At 41.0% G+C, this 21,887-nt stretch overlaps 1 long non-coding RNA gene across 1 annotated transcript in view; it reads left to right on the top strand.

The window, feature by feature from the left end:
• The window catches only part of LOC101938184 (uncharacterized), a 597,742-nt gene that overhangs the window by 205,162 nt on the left and 370,693 nt on the right, over positions 1 to 21,887 (top strand). Inside the window, exon 3 of the long non-coding RNA XR_010592669.1 lies at positions 8,106 to 8,206. This is a non-coding gene — a long non-coding RNA (uncharacterized LOC101938184). The remainder of the gene's footprint in view (positions 1 to 8,105; positions 8,207 to 21,887) is intronic.

Genomic DNA, 21,887 nt, shown 5'->3' with positions numbered 1-21,887 from the left:
CGCAGCAGGTTCGGCCGATCGCGGCCCCCACTCGCCGCGGTTCGCTGTCCCGGGCCAATGGGGACGGCGGGAAGCGGCGCGGGCCGAGGGATGTGCTGGCCGCGGTTTCCCGCCGCCCCCATTGGCCCAGGATGGCGAACCGTGGCCAGTGGGGGCCGCGATCGGCCGAACCTGCCGCGTCAGCAGGTAAATAAACTGGCCCGGCCCGCTACGGTGCTTACCCTGGAGAGCCACGTGCCGAACGTTGCCGACCCCTGGACTAGATTATCACAATGGTCCCTTCCATCCTTGGAATCTATAAATCTATTAAACAAAAGAAGTTTCTTGGTGCTTCAACTATCAAATTATAATTTACAATCTAAATTTTAATTAAACCTCTACTGCATAAAAATATGTTTTAATGGTCTCAATAAGTTTTAAAAACCTCCAGATAGTTAGCAGATGTTATAAATGCATTTGATCTCATCAAATTCATACAAGGGTTTGGGGCGAAATTAGAAACTATTTAATTTTCATTTGAACTATAGTGACATGATTTATTTAGATTAGTTATACCTAGAGTGGCCATTATTATGTAAAAGTAGGTCCATAATTCTGGAAAAATTGTATTTGTAGTTTTATAAATTAGTAATGAGTGTCTATTTTAACTTATGCAGCAAAGGCCTATTCCTGGAGTCAATGAAGTCAATTGGAATTTGGTATAAAAGTGAATGGGACAGGACTGGGCCTCTATTCTGGAGCTCTTTTGTATTTGTATATTGTGTTATGATTGGCTACAGACTGGTTTCTTGGAAGATTAAACTGTAAATGTTAAATCAAAACAGCTTCACAGTCCCTAAAGAACAGCAATTAGTGGTTGCAGTGTGAGATGATTGGCTGTTCTCACTGGAGTCTGAAGATTTGCCATATTTGACTGACTTTGTTTCTGAAGTTCACCCCTTGGCTATGGTCCCCAAGGGCATTGTCCACCAGCAGAGACTAACCAGAACTTTATCTGAGCCCCCTACAGTGGGGCTACAGGTATGTAGCACAGGAGCCTGTCACATCAGTTCTATGCTACCTAGGATGGCTGGCTGCTTTTCAGTCCCTTAGCACCACTATCGAAGTTCAAAACAACTGGATTCTAGCATAGACGCTCGTTCAAAATGTACACGATGGAGTTACTTCAATCTCTGATCACATATGTTCATGTGTAGCTGGGACTCTCATTAAAAGGAAGGTTATTATTAAAATGAATTTATTTCAAATTCTATTGATCAGAGCAGTTAACTTCCAGTTCCTCTCCAAAAGTAAAGCCTTTTAGAATAACCTCCTTTAATAGCAACATGCTAGAATTGACCCTAGTTGTTTACTTATTTATCATGTAATACTTAACAGTTTGTGCATATTCATGGAAAAAGCACAGGAAAAATGATGATGTAAGAGCTGCTTTAGCTGCAGGGCAATCTCATACGCACTGGCAATTTAAGTGAGTATTACATAACTATTTACTTTGCTTTTAAAGGGGGAAAAATCAGTTACCAAAGCAACTATTACGTTGTGTGCTACTAATGCTATTTTTGAGGTAAAGAACATCGTAAAGGTGCACACATAAATATGCCTTAGGAACTCATATACTTTTCACAATTGGAAGGAAAAGCTCTGTTATAAGCAAACTTTTTAAAAAATCTAGACCTTCTTGCTAACTTTTCTGAATTGTATTTTGCTAAGCAGTTTTCATCCCCATTTTTAGTTTGAGGCTACACGGTGGTAATGGATACGTCAAATGTGAGTTTAGATATAGAGGTATAGTCATATGTGTGCATTTCTGAGCACTCCAGCATTGTGTATATACCAAGTAGCATTAGCAGCTCTGGGGGTGCACTAAGCATTGCTGCATTTTATATAATTCCTGAAGAAGTCTCCATATAAATACAAGCGGTTGACTATTAGCTGAACAGATAAAACAAAGTGCCCTCCTATCATTACTTGTAAATGCTCAAAGCAAAATGTGTTCATTCCTTGCCATAAAGCAAATGCTAAAGAATATAAGATGTTTACATAATATTGCTATTGGACAAACAACTCTGGTGGTGTGTCACCGTTGAAGATAACAGCACATGACATAAGTTACAGTAGATCGCTTCTGTCCTAAACACAGTCATGACCTAACTGCAGAACTTGGAAATGCTTGTTATTATTTTGTCAGTGGCAGTCCAAAGGGCAGAGGAAGACAAGCAGTTTAAGGAGAACTGGATTTTATTAATCAAACTTCATCTCATTCTGTTAACAGCTTGTCCATGAGCAGATTGTGATTTCCTTGCAAATACTTTGGAATAACAATTAGATTCAAGACATAATTTGTGGAAATATCTTGGTCTGTAGCTCATTGTAAGCTGTAGATTGTGAATGTTCACTAGCAATCTGAGTTGTTTTTGATTGGACGCATACATCAGGTGATACTATTTTCTTCCTTGATTGGAGGAATGTAATACTTAGAATAAGGTTTCTTGTGCCAAGTCTCATTATCATGAGTATGAAATTCCCTTTCTGTTAAACATTCTGCTAATTCTGCTTAAAATGTACTGTTTCCGTGAGCCTTTTTACCAACAAATCCATTTACTAGATTGTTTGCAGTGTTAATTCCACCCTTCAGTTACCTGCATGACCAACTTTACTCAAATGGTTAGTCTTACTGAAGTCAATGGGACTACTCATGGCGCGCATAGCTTTATGCACATGATGCACAGTGTGTACCATTGGCAGGGGCAGGGCTACCTGGGGGGCAAAAATGGAAGTTTTGCCCCAGATGCTCTCTTTGAGAGGGCCCCCAAAGTGAGTGACATTGCGACCTGGTGCACCGATTTGCAACACTACTCACCGACATTTGGCCTGGTGGTCCCACCATCATTGTGGAAGGTGGACGGGCCAAACCTGAGTTGTGCCATGCTAATTAAAATGAGAGTGGTTCAGTTGTGCTTACCATGTGGAAAACCTCTGGAGCTGCCCCCAGGACTGCTCACAAAACTAAAATTACTCATGTGCTTATGCGGTCGGAGGATTGGGCCAAGCATGAGCACAAAAGAGGCTCAACACTGAAGCAAGTTTATAAAAAAATATCGTCTTTGAATAGCTCTGGAAACTTTTTTTGGCAGTATTCGCCCAGTTCTGAGCCGCAGGTCTGGTGCAAATGAGTGTGGCTGCACTGAAGTCAATTGAGCCGTGCCCATTCATACTAGCTGAAGAGCTGGCCCTTTCATTTTTAAGATTCATTGAGTGGGGTAGTGTTATTAATCAGTCCATGAAAATTGTTCACTTGTGTAGAGCTAGTGGATTAATAGAAAAAATATTTGGCCAATATTCGTATTCGATGAATAACAGCAAAAATCAGTGAATACGTTATTCATCTAATAGTATTCAGCCAGCTCCGCTTGTGTGTCTGTATCAGCATCATGTGCACGTGAGTCAAGTCATTTCATTTCCCCGTGCCTCAGTTTCCCCAACTGTAAAATGGGGGTAATGATGATGACCTCTTTGTAAAGATCTACTGATGAAAAGTGCTAAAAAGAGCTAGGTATTATTATTATTATACAGCACAGGTAGGCGTCTATAGTGTAGTATGGAGGGGAAAACATAACATCTGGCTCATTGTGTGTGTATTCCTTGTATCTGAGTCCTGCAGACCACTTCAGGAGAACTTCTGTTTCTTAAATGAAGATTAGACTTCCTGGGAATTAAGTAACCAAAGCTCATCAAATGTTCTGCTGCATCTCTGTAAACTGTAGAAATCGAATATTATACACTTCTGCAGAAAATCAGTGAGGCCTTTTAAGTTACTTAATTATTTTAAATTTGTAATGTTAGAAACAGAGGCATTTAAAAAAACAACCACCAGATAATGTATAAATGCTTGCAAAGCCCTAAAGAGGTGAAAAAATTGCATCTGTTTTAGTTTCTCTTTATTCTTTAAGCCTGCATCGTAAGCACTTTTCCTGGCTCCCTCTGCTGGCTATGAGGCTGGCTTGGCTTTCTTTCGGTCTGATACTACTTTTGGTGATTAAAATAGCTACAGTAGCTCTGTGTCTTTCTCTTTCTCCTTCCCCCCGTTCTATGAATTTTTTTGCTTAATTACACAATTGTCTTCATGACTGATTCTACTTTTCCAGTATATGAGTCACATTAAAAAATGAAACTGTATTTTTTTAAAAGCAATCAATCAAACTGCATTGAAGAAAGGGAGACAGAGAAGTGAGGGAGAAGCAACTGAGTTATTAAGGAGCTATGGCCATTGAGAACTAACTTTTTGAAAACATTTAAAAGAAAATAACTGTTAACAACCTGCTAACACATGCTCTGGTCATGCTGTTTTTATTTGTTTTTATTCAGAACAATGTCTATTTTCTCATCACTGTGGATGTGATTTCTTGTATCTGTCTTAGAATAACATAGCACTTTTCATCTCTAAAGCACTTAGCAAATATGAACTGATTAATTCTGACAATTCCCCTGTGAACTAAATAAGAAAAGGCTATCCTCATTTTACAGATGGGAATGCTAATCTAGGGAGGGTCAGTGACTTTCCCAAGACCAAAAAACCCTCAGTCAAAATAAATAATGTAGAGTACTGATTTTCACATCAGCAGAAGCCCAGTTTGCTATTGGCAAAGGTGCATGTGTAATTGCACACTTTGTGTCTAACTGGCCATATGCACATGCAAATATGAAGGCTGCATGCACAGTTTTTGTAATTGCAATTGCAAAATAGCAGTCCCTATTTATCTTTTAGATTTGTAATCTAAAAGATGAGATGTAACTGGTGGATGAAACAGACAAGCAGGCAGTGATGGTCAGGTAAGGGTCATGGGGTTACAAGAAATGTGTGCAATTCTTAGCCAGTCAGGAACAGTCATTACAACTGGCCTTCTTCCTACTCAGTATCAGGTTGCAGTTTTCTGTATTCACTACAGAAACAGTGAATTTTGAAAAATAACTTGAAGGAAGATAAGATTGTTGTCACTTTACAGCTTTTGACTTAATTTCCCCCGGTAATGTGAAAATTAGGCCCTTTATGTCAGAATTCATGTTAATTTATTACTACAAATATTGTGCTCAGATTTCAAACCTAGGTGCCTAACGTTATCATAAGTAACTTATGGGTGCGATTTTCAAAAACATTGGCCTAACTCATGGACTTTATTGAGGACTTTTACAAATCTCATCCTACATACCTGAATATAGAATTTAGGCATGAGTTCTAGGTGCCAGTTTGAAAATTGGGGGGTGGGAATTAGGAATTTAGGAGCCGAAGTTTAGGCTATTTTTGGAAATCTTTGGGCTTGTAATAATGTACTTTGTGCATGAAATTTTCAAAAGCACCTAAGTTTCTTAGGAGCCTAAATCCTAGTGGGATTGCATTTTCCCCAGCTCGGTTTTGAAGAAGAGGACATGTTCCCTCATGTATGCCTAATAGTCACATTTACTGGGTATTTTGCTTGTTGGATCTCTTCCATGCCCTTCAGCGTGGAGGATGACTTCTTTGCCTCTGGAACAAGGCCTCCTGAAGTTAGAATGAGAGTCACATGCTCACTGACATTTGTGTACAAAGGATGATTTCAATACATATCTTGGAATTAGAGTAATTTCCAGTGTGATCCCTCAAAATAGATCATGAAAATTAAAGTATTAGGGGCCCAATTAATCCTTGGTGTAATTCCATTTACATAAATTGTTACACCAAGGATGAATTATTTATTATTACTATCACCACAAATATTTGCAGTGCGTGGTAGATGGCTGTCACGGTGGTATCTGGGTGCCTTTTGCCTCACACATTTGGCATTTCCTGTGAATACTCTTTCTTGAGGAGTTACTACAGTTTCTATGGCCAGGGAAGTAGGAGCCTATCTGCTTTTGTTAATGGAAACACAGGACCTGGTTGACATTTTCACTTAGGCCCCTTTTCACCATCCTGGCAATATGAAACTTACTAAAAAGGCATAGAACAAGTATGAATAAATTGAGGCTGGACATAAAAGATGTTGACTTCCGACTGTGCTTCTGTTCCCTTGACTGTGCTTAGAGATTGGGGTTGAGATTTTCAGAGCTGTGCAGGGGATTTAGCCACATATCTTCCATTAGAATGAATAGAAGGAACACAGTCTGTTAACTAATGGAAGACATGTGGCTAATTCCCTTGCACTGCTTTGAACATCTCAACCTATTAGCATTGCTGATGGAAACAAGATGGCTGGAAGAAATAAGCAGGGAGTATGAATAGGAGACCATAGTGAAGACCATAGTGTATTAAGGGCACGTGTGTGTGTGTGTGTGTGTGTACGCGCGCGTGAGAGAGTGATTTTGCTCTAACTAGTAAGAGGCTTAATAGCTTCTCCTCTATTAAGTTTTCCTTTGGAAAGGAGGATCTTTTAAATATTAAAACACATTTCATTACATTTCATGTGCTTTTTCATTCTCTTCATGCACTTCGTGTTTGATAGATTTGTCTTTTCACCAAGGCTCCACATGTGACAGATTATATCTACGTATCATCCTGCCATTTAATCTGAATCAAAGGGAATATTTTATCTAATGTGACAGGTACACTCATCTGTTGTCAAAGCTGTGACAGTGCTGACCAGGATTATTTGGATGAATGGTCATCTTGATGTTGCAATATGGAAGGTGTGGGCTTTGTGAATAAACTGGAATAGCACAGAGAGATGGACTGCCACTGAAGTGGAAATGATGGGATAGACTGTATGCTAATGTAATATATAAAGACATCAGAAACTGACTAGGGGTATTAGGATAAAGAGTTTGGGGATGTTGGTGAGTGTAATGGAGGATGTATGAAATATATACTTGAACAATCTAGGAGAGGTTATTTGGAATAAAGAAGACAGCAAGTACTTTTTTTTTATGCAAGTAGGTCATACATCTTTCCTTAGCACTGCAGTGATTTCAGTTACCGTAAAACGTGTTGGGCTACTGGTAGTGGAATCTTTTACTGATAAGACTCAACATGTATATTCCTGGAGGCAACATCCAACTGATGGAACACTCAAGAGGAATATAAATTTTCCTAAACATATTCCTAAGCAAATGAGCTGAGCATGAAAATAATTTAAAACTGATTTGATATCTTGGCCATGGTGGGCTCATCACTATTAGGTGTGAAACACCTATGAGACTGCAGTGGCTATGATGAAAATTAGCAGATAGGGCTGGGATTTTCAAAGGAGCCTGAAGGTGCTCAGATTCCAGGGAAATTGAATGGGAGTTGGGCACCCACGTTTATTGTGCTCCTTCGAGAACCCCAGTGTAGAAAAAAAGTATGGGACTATTCAAAGCCCTAAATCATGTATCTGATCTGGGTGTACAACACCCAGTTGTCTGCATTTGGAATTATGAATGTGGATCAGAGGCAGAAGGGAAAGGAGAAGAGGATGAATGAAACTTCTTCTGGGAGAGGACTGAAGAGAAGCAGAAAACATAAATAGCACAGTAAAATTTTGAGGGAGGAGAGCAGCATGTCCCCTTTAATACCCTGTAGTGATTGTACCTATCAACAATGGAGATGGTAGATGAAGGGACTGAACATACCAGGGAGTAGCCTTAAGGATCGGCTACACAATAGTGGAAGAGGCACTGGGTCACGTGACTGTGGCAGTGTTGTCAACTATCCCAATTTCACAATATTTCATTACATTAAATGCTTTTCTTAAAGCCCCAGTTCCTGAAATCATGTGAACATAATCATAGAGTTAAGGCCAGAAGGGACTACCAGATCTTCCAGTCTGACCTTCTGTATATCACAAGCCAAATATGTGAAAACCTCAGTTTAATTTAAAAAAAAAAACACAGTACATTTCTAGCTCTCAAGGTTGCAGAGGAAAACCTTGAAAATGTGACCCAAATGCATCCTGAAGGCTCAAAAGCCAGAAGGCAAATAAGAACCCTACATGTATTAAGTTTTGTTTTGTTTTCGTTTTGTTTGGCTTAAAAATCATGAGATTAAAAAGAACAACCTCAAGATTGTGATGGTGACCCATGATTTTTGAATGCTTGGTTTGCAATACAGCTGTGAGAGCTCTGTCCAAATGGTATTTTCCGTTTCTTTCCCAAAGGCAGCAGCAGGATGGAAGGCTGCCGAGATCGTCGTGGTGGCTCCTGCAGTCACAAGACTGGCTACAGGGCACTTACGAATATGGCGCTGCCAGAGATCTTTGTAAGTTAATGTTGAATTCTGTCAGAATTAACCTGCATGCTCAAATGTTCCAACGTGATGTGACTATTACCCTGGAGGATGACACTATGGAAAGTGATCTCCTCTGGCTCTGCCCGGCCACTTCCCTCAAACTGTGTTGTCCAAATGTTATGTGGAGCTGCTGCCATTGTTGTGTAAAGAGGTGGGGTGTGGCTGCAGAGGCCAAATATTGTTCTCCATTTTGGAAGGCAGGGTTCTGGACTGCAGGAGGCTGAAGCCAACACCAGGTTGTTGTGGTGGTTGTGATTGGTATGTAGTGTTTAAATGAATATAATGTACTTAAATACAAGGTCTTCATGCCTTAATAAGGAGAAAACCACAAACATTCAGTACTTACATGTAGATGCCTCTGTGGTACTGGAGGACGAGAGAAGTAGCATCCCTTTTCTGACAATTTCCCCCCCCCCAGCCCAAGTTTATTGATATTTCTGCTATATTCAAGCCTCATGTGCTATTTTTTTGATTATATGATCTGACCCTAAGGGTACAATTGACATTGTAAATGACAGATGACAATGTGATCAACCAAAGAAATAAGAAACAGTATCAAGAATAAACAGACAGCTACAAAGGACATAAATGATCTGGTAAATAGTGTCATTGCACAGGTTTTATTTTAATTAATGCATTGGAAAAAAAGATAATTGGAGCACCAAATATTAGCATGAGGTGGCTGAGAATATTATAGCAATTAGTAAACATTTTTTCAGGGTATACACAATAGGGAAATGAGGAAGAAAAAAGGATTCATTTATTTATTTGAGAATGACAGTGGGGAACCAAGTGAAAGAAGATAAGGGAATGGCATAGATGTTAAACAGGTATTATGCATGCATCTTTTTTTTTTTTTCTTTTACAAAAGAAGGGCATTTGGTATTTTCATGGATCACATGAATAATGGAAGAAAAGATTTATTCAAAGGTCAGGGGATCTTACATTAAGAAGGTGCAGGGTTGTATGACATAAATCCAAAGAACTTGCTAAAGGAAATGGTTATGAAGACTGGTGGGACTTGAAATTCTTCCATGATGTTTCCATCCGGATATGTGTGGTTTGTTTCACCCTTGGCTTTGTGCAGCCATTGACAGCAGTGAAATTGTGTGCAAAGTTGGTGTGAAATGCCACTATTCTGATTTGGTAGCTTTTTATGGTCACTGGTGTAGATCAGGGGTCGGCAACGTTTGGCACGCGGCTCGCCAGGGTAAGTACCCTGACAGGCCGGGCCAGTTTATTTACCTGCTGACGCAGCAGGTTCGGCCGATCGCGGCCCCCACTGGCCGCGGTTCGCCGTCCCGGGCCAATGGGGGTGGCGGGAAGACGCGGCCAGCACATCCTTCGCCCGCGCCGCTTCCCGCCGCCCCCATTGGCCCGGGACTGCGAACCGCGGCGAGTGGGGGCCGCGATCGGCTGAACCTACCGTGTTAGCAGGTAAATAAACTGGCCTGGCCCGCTAGGGTGCTTACCCTGGCAAGCTGCATGCCAAACGTTGCCGACCCCTGGTGTAGATGATTGCACAAGGTGGAGGGCAGCAGTGAGTCAAGTCCGTAATGTTTATAAAAAGAGGAGCTAATAAGTAAATCTTTGACAAAGATCTGAATGCAGAAGTAGTGATTGAACTGTGGGAAAATTTATTCCAAATGCACTGAAACTTGATTGGAGAGCAGGGTAATAAAGGGTACCAGGAATGAGAACTTATCTGTTGCGTCTGCTTGGGCATTGCACTTGAAAAGGTGAAAGAGGACGGTGTAGGACAGAGCCTGAGCCAGGAGAGGAAGGATGTCCTCACCACTGGAACTTGGGAAACTGCTCCCCACAGACTACCTGTGTGACTTTGCGCAAGTCACATAGCTTCTGTGTTCTCCGTCTGTAAAACACTTCCCTGCATCACAAGGGTCTTGTGAGGATAAATGCATTATCCTGGAGAAATGGTCTGAAGTAAATAGAATGAAATTCAATAAGGACAAATGCAAAGTACTCCACTTAGGAAGGAACAATCAGTTGCACACATACAAAATGGGAAATGACTGCCTAGGAAGAAGTACTGCAAGAAAGGATCTGGGGGTCATTGTGGATCACAAGCTAAATATGAGTGAACAGTTGCAAAAAAAGCAAACATCATTTTGGGATGTATTAGCAGGAGTGTTGTGAGCAAGACAAAAGAAGTAATTCTTCCACTGTATTCCGCGCTGATTTAAACTTCAACTGGAGTATTGTGTCCAGTTTTGGGCACCACATTTCTGGAAAGAAGTGGACAAATTGGAGAAAGTCCAGAGAAAAATAACAAAAATGATTAAAAGTCTAGAAAACATGATCTATGAGGGAAGATTGAAAAAACTGGGTTTGCTTAGTCTGGAGAAAAGAAGACTGAGAGAGGACATAACAGTTTTCAATTACATAAAAGGTTGTTACAAAGAGGAGGGAGAAAAATTGTTCTCCTTAACCTCTGAGGATAGGCCAAGAAGCAATGGGTTTAAATGCAGCAAGGGCGGTTTATGTTGGACATTAGGAAAAACTTTCTAACTGTTAGGGTAGTTAAGCACTGGAATAAATTGCCTAGGGAGGTTGTGGAATCTCCATCATTGGAGATTTTTAAGAGCAGGCTAGACAAACACCTGTCAGGGATGGTCTAGATAATACTTAATGCTGCTTTGAGTGCGGGGGACAGGACTAGATGACCTCTCGCAGTCCCTTCCAGTCCTACAATTCTATGATTAAAGATTTAAATTCACTCAGCTACTAGTGATGGGGGCCATATAAGTACCTAGGACAAATAATAGCTTGTAGATATTAAGGTTTCAACTTACTTCCCATGCCCTTTACATAAGAGCATAAGAAGGGCCATAGTGAGTCAGACCAACGGTCCATCTATCCCAGACCATCATTGTCTTCTGACAGTGGCCAATGCCAGATGCTTCAGAAGAACAGAACAGGGCAATCATCAAGTGATCCATCCTCCGTCATCCAGTCCCAGCTTCTGGCAATCAGAGGCTTTAGTCTTCCAGTTGAAGAGTTGATCTGGCAGACAGAGTTATAACAAGATCCACTGGCTGGAAGTTGAAGCTAGACAAATTCAAACTGGAAATAAGGTGTACATTTCTGTCATTGAGGGTAGTTAACCATTTAAAAAATTTACCAAAAGTTGTGGTGGATTCTCCATCATTGGCGCCTTTTAAATCAAGTTTGGGGATATATCAGGTATGCTCTAGTTCAAACTAGAATTATTTTGGGGACATCCTATAGCCTGTGTTATACAGGAGGCCAGTCTAGATGATCACAGTGGTTCCTTCTGGTCTTGGAATCTATGAATCTATCTTAATTCCCCAAAGTGTTGCATCTAACTCTCTCCTGCACACCTCTGGAGATGATCTCCCAATGACTTTCTTGAAGAAAATGGGCTAAAGTTCTTAATAAGGGTTAAGGCTTAATCTGCACTCAGGGTTAGGATTTCCTTGCTTGAAGTCTAACTTGAATTTTCTCTTTCAGAGTGTTAGACCCTGGTTTAGTTTTTCTTTGACCTCCGTCTACTTTTTTTGGTGTTATGTTTGGCCTCCTCGTTTTCCAACAATAGTCAGCAGTTTTTTCTCATGGGAGGTCTACACTAGTAATCTCTAGAATGGTCAATTCCTTTCTCTGCAATTATACCTGATTACTACACTTGTTTTATTGCCTCACTAGACAGGTCAGCATGGACGGGAATGACCCTTCCCAGCTACTTGTTCAAATGCTAAAACAGCTCAAAGCTGATGCTCAAGTTAAATAGCACATAATGACCCAGATCCAAGGAGCACACATGCAAGTTGGGGTGGGTACAAAAGTGGTATAATGCTTTGTGTTTTTTCTTCATCCTGAGCTAGCTGTGTGCTGGGCTGCCCCTCCAGTGTACTTTAGAGAAATCTTCACAATGCTTTAAGGTAGCTGCTAGTGGTTCCAATACACGATGAAATTCTGATCCTATTGAGGTCAATGGCAAAACTCCCACTACTTCACTGGAGCTGGGATTTCACCCACATTTTTTTAGCTGGGAAATTATTGATTTATTTAAAGCCAGAGAATAGAGAGAAAAGAATTGATTTATTTAAAGCCAGAGAATAGAGAGAAAAGGAATTTCTATGTATTTCCACTCCCACTCATTGAAATAAATCACTGAATAATTGTTCAAGTTTTCCTCCTATTTACATTTTGGAGGAAAGGGAGACTGTCCCTTTAGGGGATAGTAAATGGGAAAATTAAGAGGACTTGTGTAATCTTGTGAAAGGAAAATTTTGATTGGCTGAATGTCAGGTAAACATTTGAACTAGGTTGCTGAGATTACTACTAAGTGAATTATGGAGGTTACTGCTGAAATTAAGTGGAAGACCATGTGAAAGAAATTGCAGCATTGCTGATACAGCAACTCAGAATTTTTTTTGGTATGACTTAATGCTATCAAAGCAGAGCACTATCAAGCTTTTAATAATTTGCACCAGCAAAATATTATGAGTAGGTTTGGACCAGACATACAACCCATGGAAATATCTCCATTCTCTGCACATTATCTTTGTTTATTAGTGAAAGCTGTCATCAAGGCTATGTTGATATCACTTTTGTGATAACTCCCTGTTTTCACATACTTGTCACACTTTTAAAAAAAAAAATCTCTTCAGCAGAAAATTTCCTAGCTTGGGTAACAGCCCCAAAATAAATTGTTTTGGAAACTCTCAGCAAAATCTGCTCACACATTTTGAGGGATATGTGAAGTTGAAAAACAACACTTTTCTATTGTAAAAAGATTTACAAAACTCAAAACTGGAAAAATAACTACATTTCATAGAATGAAATTTTGTAGCTAAGTAGGGCTCATTGTGGGGAAAGCTCCGGGCCAGTGGAGTTAGCATACCGTTTACGTTATTCTATAGTCCCATAAGTGGAATTTATGGTCCCATAAACACATGCTATTGATGTTAGTTGTATAGTTGCCTTTTTTTCATTTCACTGAAAAGTTCTATATAGACTAGAACCAACACCTGTTGAAGTCTGTGGAATAACTACTATTGGCTTTAATAGGAGTTGGACGAGGCTTTAGTTGCATAAATTGTTACTGGGCTACTTTTGTTCTACAGTGAAATCAGTAGAGAATAGTGTTTTAATTTCCTTTTAAATTTTTTCTTGAAAAAATCAAACAGGGAAAATGAATCTAAATAATAAAATAACTTGCTATTAAAGTTGCAATTTTAAACACTTGAGTGTCAGAAAATGTAAAACTTCTAATATTCTTAGTCTATTGCTTGTTCATCAGTAGTTCGCTACTAGTATTCAGCACTCAAAACTCAAGTTGTATTAATTGGACTTGTAGGTCACATGGTATGCTTCTCTGATTGGAAGAGAGCAACTTTTACAGTCAAGTTTTTAATTATGGATACTTGAAATTATAGTTTCTCAATATGGTTTCCTCAGCTGTTCTGCAACATTCCTTTAAAACTCAATGTTCCAGTGAACATTCTTCATCTGATAAAATATTCATGGAAAGTAATCACAGAAGGCTGCAAACAGAGTCAAAGCAGATTTGTTTAAAAATTCAATGGCATATTTGTAGGGATTTGTTTTGGATTATTTGCCTAGCTCTAGTTTATCATTCAGTCAAAATTGCACAATGGTAACTTCAGGGCCTTGTTCCACCTCTCTTCCTCGGGATGAGTCACTCCATGAGCCCATCCCAAATGTTATGATTTCAGTGGCACTACTCAGATGGTTAGGTACTGTATTACTCAGCATGAATAAGGGTGGAAGAATGTTAACTGAGTGGTTGTAATTGTGTTAGTTCCAAGATATGAGAGAAATAAGGTGGGAGAGATAATATCTTATTGGACCAACTTCTGTTGGTGAAAGAGACAAGCTTTCATTAAGTGAACATTAACTGAAACAATTTTGCTTTTTTTAGAGCAAGCCAGCTGCACATGGTAAAGGAGAGTTGGTTTATGAGTTTGTCTGGGTGGGTAGTTCAGTGCTATGGTTCAATGTAGTGCCCATACCCACTTAATACACCTGTCACTGTAAAATTGCTTGATTTAGTTGTAATTGATGGATTTAGCAAATTTCACTTCATTTATGGGTTTATGTGTCTGGAATCCTTTTTTGGAGTGTTCTGAACTATGCAGGCACAATTGCTTGACTGTTTATACAAAGAATTTGTATTATTTGGGAGCCTCTTTTGGAACTGGAAGAGGCAGTAGTCTGTGAATGCTGCAATATTGGTGGAATACCTGAGCACTGCAACACATCCTGGTTTGCAAATTACCCCTTGATCTTGCAGTTTGAGAAATTAGGGTTGAAAGAGTTTTGTTGTATGCATTTGGAATGAAACTCACAACTCATCTTTATTTCCCTGAGGGTTACAGATTAAATAAATCACTTAAGAATCTTTATGGTAGATTTTGTGAGGTGCTTTTCTTTTTGACATTACTGGCTTGGAGAAATTATGGTATTTCTCATAGCTGAATACAGTAATATACAGGTGGCACAGAGTTTCCTGTATAAAAAATTAGAATAATATGTTTTCATGTTTGATTATTTTAATTTAGTTTTCTAATTAGAAGTGTCATTTTATTGCTACTTGAAGAAATTAAGTATTTGTGAGGAGTTTCAATCATGGTTGTTTTAGTATGTAGGTAAGGGTTAAAATACATTTTTCATTTGAAAAGAGAGGATTTCTCTATCCCCCCCCCCTTTTTTTTTCTCCAGAGGAGCTTAATTGTTTCATAGGCTTAAAGCATGATGATGCCTAGATTGAGGGAACCTGCAAGGGAGTTCAGGCGCTGCTCTAGAAGTTACCTACATGACACAGCTTGTCTAATGTTGTTTTAAAAAAAAATTCTGACAAAAATAAAGTCTCTTTTGGCAAAATGGGAATTTTTATGAGAAAATGTTAATTTCTATGCAAATTTTCAATGATTATTTTTTATTTTGTTGAAAAAATTAAAATTGATCTTTTTCATGGGAAATTTTATATATATACACACATACATACACACACACACCAGCTCTACTAAATGATCTGAACTTTTCAGGAACTTTTAGATCATCCCAGTTCAATTCTCCCTATTTAATTTTCCCTTTTTATGGAAGATGCCCAAGGACTTCTTTCTCATTGACTTTTTCAGCTGGTAGCTTGTCACACCCAAATTCTTCCCAATATCTTCAGGTGTGTCCTGATGGCTGTGATCTTCCCCCAGCACAGCGGGATAGTAGCTTGGTTTGGTAAACATCTCTTCCCTCTCCATCTTTTTGTAGCACCCCTCAAGTCCATTTCTCTTCTCCATCTCCTAAAAGTGCGATCACCCTAAAGCAGAAACTGAAGATAATTTCAGTTTGGGTTGGGGAGCCGTTTCCTCTTAATCCAGTGTGAGGTTGGCCAGTATACTGTGAGATATCTTTATACTGAAGGTTTCTCTATATCCAAATATGTTTCCCCAGTCCTAGCCCTGATGAACAGTCTTGTTTATTTGAGGTTGATCTTAACACATATTCCAGTCTTGAATTTTTCTAAATTATTCCTTGCAGCTTCCCGTCCGCCTTTTTACTGACGTAGGGAGCACTGTTACTATCTCAGCTATATAAACCTTGCCAAAGAGTAGTAAGCATAGAATCTCTGTTTCCCACTTCGGCTGTAACCAGTGATTTGGGGCCACACCTAGAACAGCTTCATCTAATTAAGATAATTCAGTGAAAAAATTGTTGATGTAACCTTAAGCATCTGAAAATCTTGGCATCATACTTGATCTGAATAAAGTGTGAAATAGCTATTGCACATCTTACATCTCAGTCACATAAAGCAGCAAGTGTCTTTAAAGTGATACCACTAATGATGAACATAAGTCAATCTGAGTGCTATAGAATTATGAATGTCTTTAAAAACATTGTTCATGACGGTGCTAGATTAACAGCTCTAGAGACTGAATCTCCCTACCCACACAACAGGCAGCAATGGCTTCTCCTCAATGCATTAGTCTCAGTGGGGTTTTGTGCATGCAGATTCTGTCACCTGTGGGCACCATTAGACTCTTTCTATTGATGAGCAGGTGTCAAGGAGGCCCCATGAATACAGATGTGTGCATGAGCAGAAGTGGAGGCTGGAAATAAAGCTGTTGTGTTTCTTTCAGACACTCAATATTTTCATTGATACTATTTACATATTGTACCTATATAAAAATATAATCACTTATCCTGTATCCCTGTCCACAGTCACACTTGTCACCTTAGAACCTTCGTATGTTTCTGTCTCTAGTCCCTATAATTGATTTATCACCAAACCTGATTCCCAACAGATCTTCGTGCTCCTTCTCAGACTTGTTTTGTTTCCTATTTCCATCAGTTCAGTGACTGAATCAGCCCATCTAAATCCATCCATTTGTTTTCTTTAGCCTCAGACACCACTGCCATGTTCCTTTCTTTCTGCTAGCCCTGCTTAAATTTGCCTTATAATTTCTACATGAGGCCTCAGGGTTGAGATATATCCAATCCTGTTTCCTATTTTCAGTGTACATTCATGACAGTTCTTCAGCTCTGTTTGCTACCCACGCACCAGTCCCACCCTTTACTGTTGTTTCCTCATCAAATAAATGCCTGGCTAGATTGATTGATTATACAAATGTACTCTAGGAACTCTGGCATTATAGAATCAAATAGCTGCAGCCTTCCACACATAAAAACTGAGGCTGAGTTAAATGAAACTAGAATTAAATGCCTGGTTTTAGCTAAATGAGCATTAGAATACAATAGCCCACGTTGGATGAGATTTAAATGAGTTGTTTAAAATCATTGCTTGTTTTCTCTCTTAACCAAATGTGCTTTTGAGCTGAGAGGGTGAATTTGACATAAATCTGGATATGAAACTCCAGATCATGGTGAATGTTCTATGATTTTATAGGTGATGCATACGTAGGATGGTATTGTTGCTTTGAAGTTAGAAATATGAGTTACAGTTTGCCCAGGGACTTGGAATATAGTCAAGTGGCTTTCCTTTTTTTTAACCATATGAACAGCAAATATAAATTCATATAGGCTGGATAGAGAAAACTCAAAAGCTCAGTCCCTGTCCTGAATGGCACATGATGTATTCTATGGACACAGAGGGACAGATCCTCGGCTGGTGTAAATTGGCATAACTCCATTGAAGTTGAGATGTATTCAGGACCACAAAAATGTTTGTTTTGTCTTCTCTCTAAAATAAAAAACATAATTTTTATGAGTATCCTGGATGAGTTGTTTTTCCAGGTAGATTTGAATTCAAAGATGGTGGTTGTTCACTGAACTTGGATTGAGAGGGTATTCCATACACAGAGGAAACAAATGTAAATACAAGTAGAAGGGAATAGAAGAGTGCATCAGATGTAGATACTCGTTATTTTTTTAAAAATAGGCTGCGTAGCATAAGAGCCTCTCTCTTTTTAGTTTGGGTACTTTGGGACTTCTAGTATCAATGACCTAACTTTATTATAATAGTAATGCCTAGTGGCCCCAGCTTTGTGCTAGAATTGTACAAATGCATAGTGATCACTTGAAGTGATTTGTGCAAATTCATGCAAAAGACTAGTGGTAGAACTGGACATGGAGCCCAAGTTTTCCAGCTCCCAGTCTTTTGCCCTATCCACTGGACCACTGTCCTGTGCCTAAAGATTTCATGCCTCTTTTAACACCTTTAAAGCAATAAAAAATAATATTTTCTATGAGGCTACTTTAGAGATATATATACTAGATATTAAAAAATAAATGTAAGGCTCATTCAATTGATAATTTTAGCTTTGCAGTAAATAATCTTCCTGCATATGTGGGTTTTTGTATAATGTACAGTAATACACATTTCTTCTAGTCTTTCCTATTTTGTTTATTATTGCACTTGTGACCAACTGTGTGGGGCAGCATTAGTGATTTCTGGAAAACATTCAGGGTTTATTGCTGTTTTTAAGTCATCTTGTTACTTAACCCCATGCCACATTAAAAGGTTTTATATTTTCTTAGCTTTTTGTGTGTGTGCATAAACAGTCCTAAACCTTTAACATTAATTCAAGTAGATTGGTTTGTAGGTATAATTTGAGTCTCTCAAAAAACCCACTATGGTACAAATATAAAAAAGCAGGGTCTGCAAATATTATACATATCTCAATGGACTAGGATGTGCACTCTAAATGCCACTTTAAATTTTAGGAAAAGTACGCTAATGGAAATCTGAATGTGTCTGATAATCTTAGGGTATGTCTACACTACGGGATTAATCGGAATTTATATAATTCGAATTTGGAAAACAGGTTGTATAAAGTCGAAATGTATGAGGCCACACTAAGCACATTAATTCGGCAGTGTGCGTCCAAGTACCAGGGCTAGCGTCGATTTCTGCAGCGTTGCACTGTGGGTAGCTATCCCATAGCTATCCCATAGTTCCCGCAATCTCCCACGCCCATTGGAATTCTGGGTTGAGATCCCAGTGCCTGATGGGACAAAAAACATCGTCGCAGGTGGTTCTGGGTACAGCCTCACCTCCTCCCTCCCTCCCTCCCTGCATGAAAGCAACGGACGGCAGACAACCATTTCGCGCCTTTTTTCCTGGGTGGGTGAACACTGCAGACTCCATACCACGGCAAGCATGGAGCCCGCTCAGCTCAAAACAGCAGTCATGAACATTGTAAACACCTCGCGCATTCTCGTGGAGTTTATGCTGAGCCAGGACCAGAAAAACGAGGTGAGGAGGCAGCGGTGGCAGCAGCGCAGCGACAAGCATGATGAGGACATGGACACGGACACGGATACAGAATTCTGTGAAACCGCGGGCCCCGATGCTTTGGAGATCATGTTGTTAATGGGGCAGATTCTATCCATGGAACGCCGATTCTGGGCAAGGGAAACAAGCACAGACTGGTGGGACCGCATAGTGTTGCAGGTGTGGGATGCTTCCCAGTGGCTGCGGAACTTTCGCATGCGTAAGGGCACTTTCATGGAACTTTGTGACTTGCTGTCCCCTGCCCTGAAACGCCAGAATACCAAGATGAGAGCAGCCCTCACAGTTGAGAAGCGCGTGGCGATAGCCCTGTGGAAGCTTGCAACGCCAGACAGCTACCGGTCAGTCGGGAATCAATTTTAGAATCATAGAATCATAGAATATCAGGGTTGGAAGGGACCTCAGAAGGTCATCTAGTCCAACCCCCTGCTCAAAGCAGGACCAATCCCCAGACAGATTTTTTTACCCCAGTTCCCTAAATGGCCCCCTCAAGGACTGAACTCACAACCCTGGGTTTAGCAGGCCAATGCTCAAACCACTGAGCTATCCCTCCCCCCCATTTGGAGTGGGCAAATCTACTGTGGGGGCTGCTGTGATGCAAGTAGCCAAAGCAATCACTCAGGTGCTGCTACGAAAGTTAGAGACTCTGGGAAATGTGCAGGCCATAGTGGATGGTTTTGCTGCAATGGGATTCCCTAACTGTGGTGGGGCGATAGATGGAACCCATATCCCTATCTTGGCACCGGAGCACCAAGCCACCGAGTACATAAACCGCAAGGGGTACTTTTCAATGGTGCTGCAAGCACTTGTGGATCACAAGGGACGTTTCACCAACATCAACGCGGGCTGGGCGGGAAGGGTTCATGACGCTCGCGTCTTCAGGAACACTACTCTGTTTAAAGGGCTGCAGCAAGGGACTTACTTTCCAGACCAGAAAATAACCATTGGGGATGTTGAAATGCCAATAGTTATTCTTGGGGACCCAGCCTACCCCTTAATGCCATGGCTCATGAAGCCATACACAGGCAGCCTGGACAGGAGTCAGGAGCTGTTTAACTACAGGCTAAGCAAGTGCAGAATGGTGGTAGAATGTGCATTTGGCCGTTTAAAAGGTCGCTGGCGTTCATTATTGACTCGCTCTGACCTCAGCCAAAGAAATCTCCCCATTGTTATTTCTGCTTGCTGCGTGCTCCACAATCTCTGTGAAAGTAAGGGGGAGACCTTTATGGCGGGGTGGGAGGCTGAGGCAAATCGCCTGGCTGCTCATTACGCGCAGCCAGACACCAGGGCGATTAGAAGAGCACACCAGGAAGCGCTGTGCATCAGAGAAGCTTTGAAAACCAGTTTCATGACTGGCCAGGCTACAGTGTGAAATATCTGTTTGTTTCTCCTTCATGAAAACCCGCCCCCTTTATTGACTCATTTTCTGTAAGGAACCCACCCTCCCCCTTCCCCCAGCTTTCTTTCAAACCAAATCAAGTCACTATCATTTAAAAATCATTTATTCTTTATTAATAGATTAGAAAAAGAGGGAGGGAACCCGGGTGGGATTTGGGAGGAGGATTGGTGGGAAGGAAAAGGCCACTAAAAAAAGGTTAAAAAAATGACAGCCTTTTTCTTGGGCTGTCCACTGGGGTGGAATGGGAAGGTGTACGGAGCCTCCCCCCCCCCGCGTTCTTACACGTCTGGGTGAGGAGGATATGGAACATGGGGAGGGGGGAGGAGGGTACAGGGGCTGTAGTGGCACTCTGTTTTCCTGCAGCCGTTCCTGAAGCTCCACCAGACGCCGGAGCATGTCTGTTTGCTCACGCAGCAGCCCCAGCGTTGCATCCTGCCTCCTCTGATCTTCCTGCCGCCACCTCTCATCTCGAGCATCCCTCCTCTCCTCACGTTGGTCCCTCCTCTCCTCACGTTGGTCCCTCCTCTCCTCACGTTGGTCCCTCCTCTCCTCACGTTCACTGGCTTCTTTCCTATACTTTGAAACCGTTTCCTTCCACTCATTCAGATGAGCTCTGTCACTGCGGCTGGATTCCATAATTTCTGCAAACATCTCATCTCGCGTCTTCTTTTTACGACGCCTTATCTGTGATAGCCTTCAGGATGGAGGAGGGAGGCTTGCGGAATTTGCAGCTGCTGTAGGGAGGGGAAAAAAGAGAGAATTGTTTAAAAAGATACATTTTGCAGAACAATGCTTATACTCTTTCACGGTGACCAACACTATTCACATTACATAGCACATGTGATTTCTGTGCAAGGTCGCATTTTGCCTCTTAATACTGAGTGCCTGTGGCTTTGCTGCTAGAGATCACAGGTCCGGGCAACAGAATTCGGCTTGCATGCGGCCATGGTAAGCCATTGTCTTACAGCTTGTGCGCCCTCCTTTCCCACATACCAAGCATAGCCTGTAGAGTGCTGCGGTTTTCTGTTAACATTCAGCAGCAGCAGAAAACAAACTAACCCCCCCCCCCCCCCGCCATGAATTCTCTGGGATGATCGCTGTACCTCTCCCCCCGCCGCGTGGCTGGTAACAGGGAAGATCCCTGGTAGCCAAACGCGAAAAGCTCAGGGCCAATTTCCCATCTGCGCTTGGCTAACTGCAGGGAAGGATTTATTTTCCGCCACAGGCAAACAGCCCAGTAGGAACGGCCAGCTCTGTCCCCTTAATTAAGTTCCCGTATTTCAACCAGGTTACCATGAGTGATATCACTCTCCTGAGGATTACACAACAAGATAAAGAACGGATGTTGCTTGAATGCCAGCAAACACCGGGACCATACGCTGCCAGGCTTTGTCAGGCAATGATACCAGATTACTTGCTGCAAGCATGACGTGGTCAAGTGTCCTATCATGGAGGACGGAATAAGGATGCACTGCCCAGAAACCTTGTGGCAAGGC

Source organism: Chrysemys picta, chromosome 14, assembly GCF_011386835.1.
Source record: "Chrysemys picta bellii isolate R12L10 chromosome 14, ASM1138683v2, whole genome shotgun sequence".
NCBI classification, from domain to species: Eukaryota; Metazoa; Chordata; order Testudines; family Emydidae; genus Chrysemys; species Chrysemys picta.
This window is presented reverse-complemented; position numbering and strand designations above follow the sequence as displayed.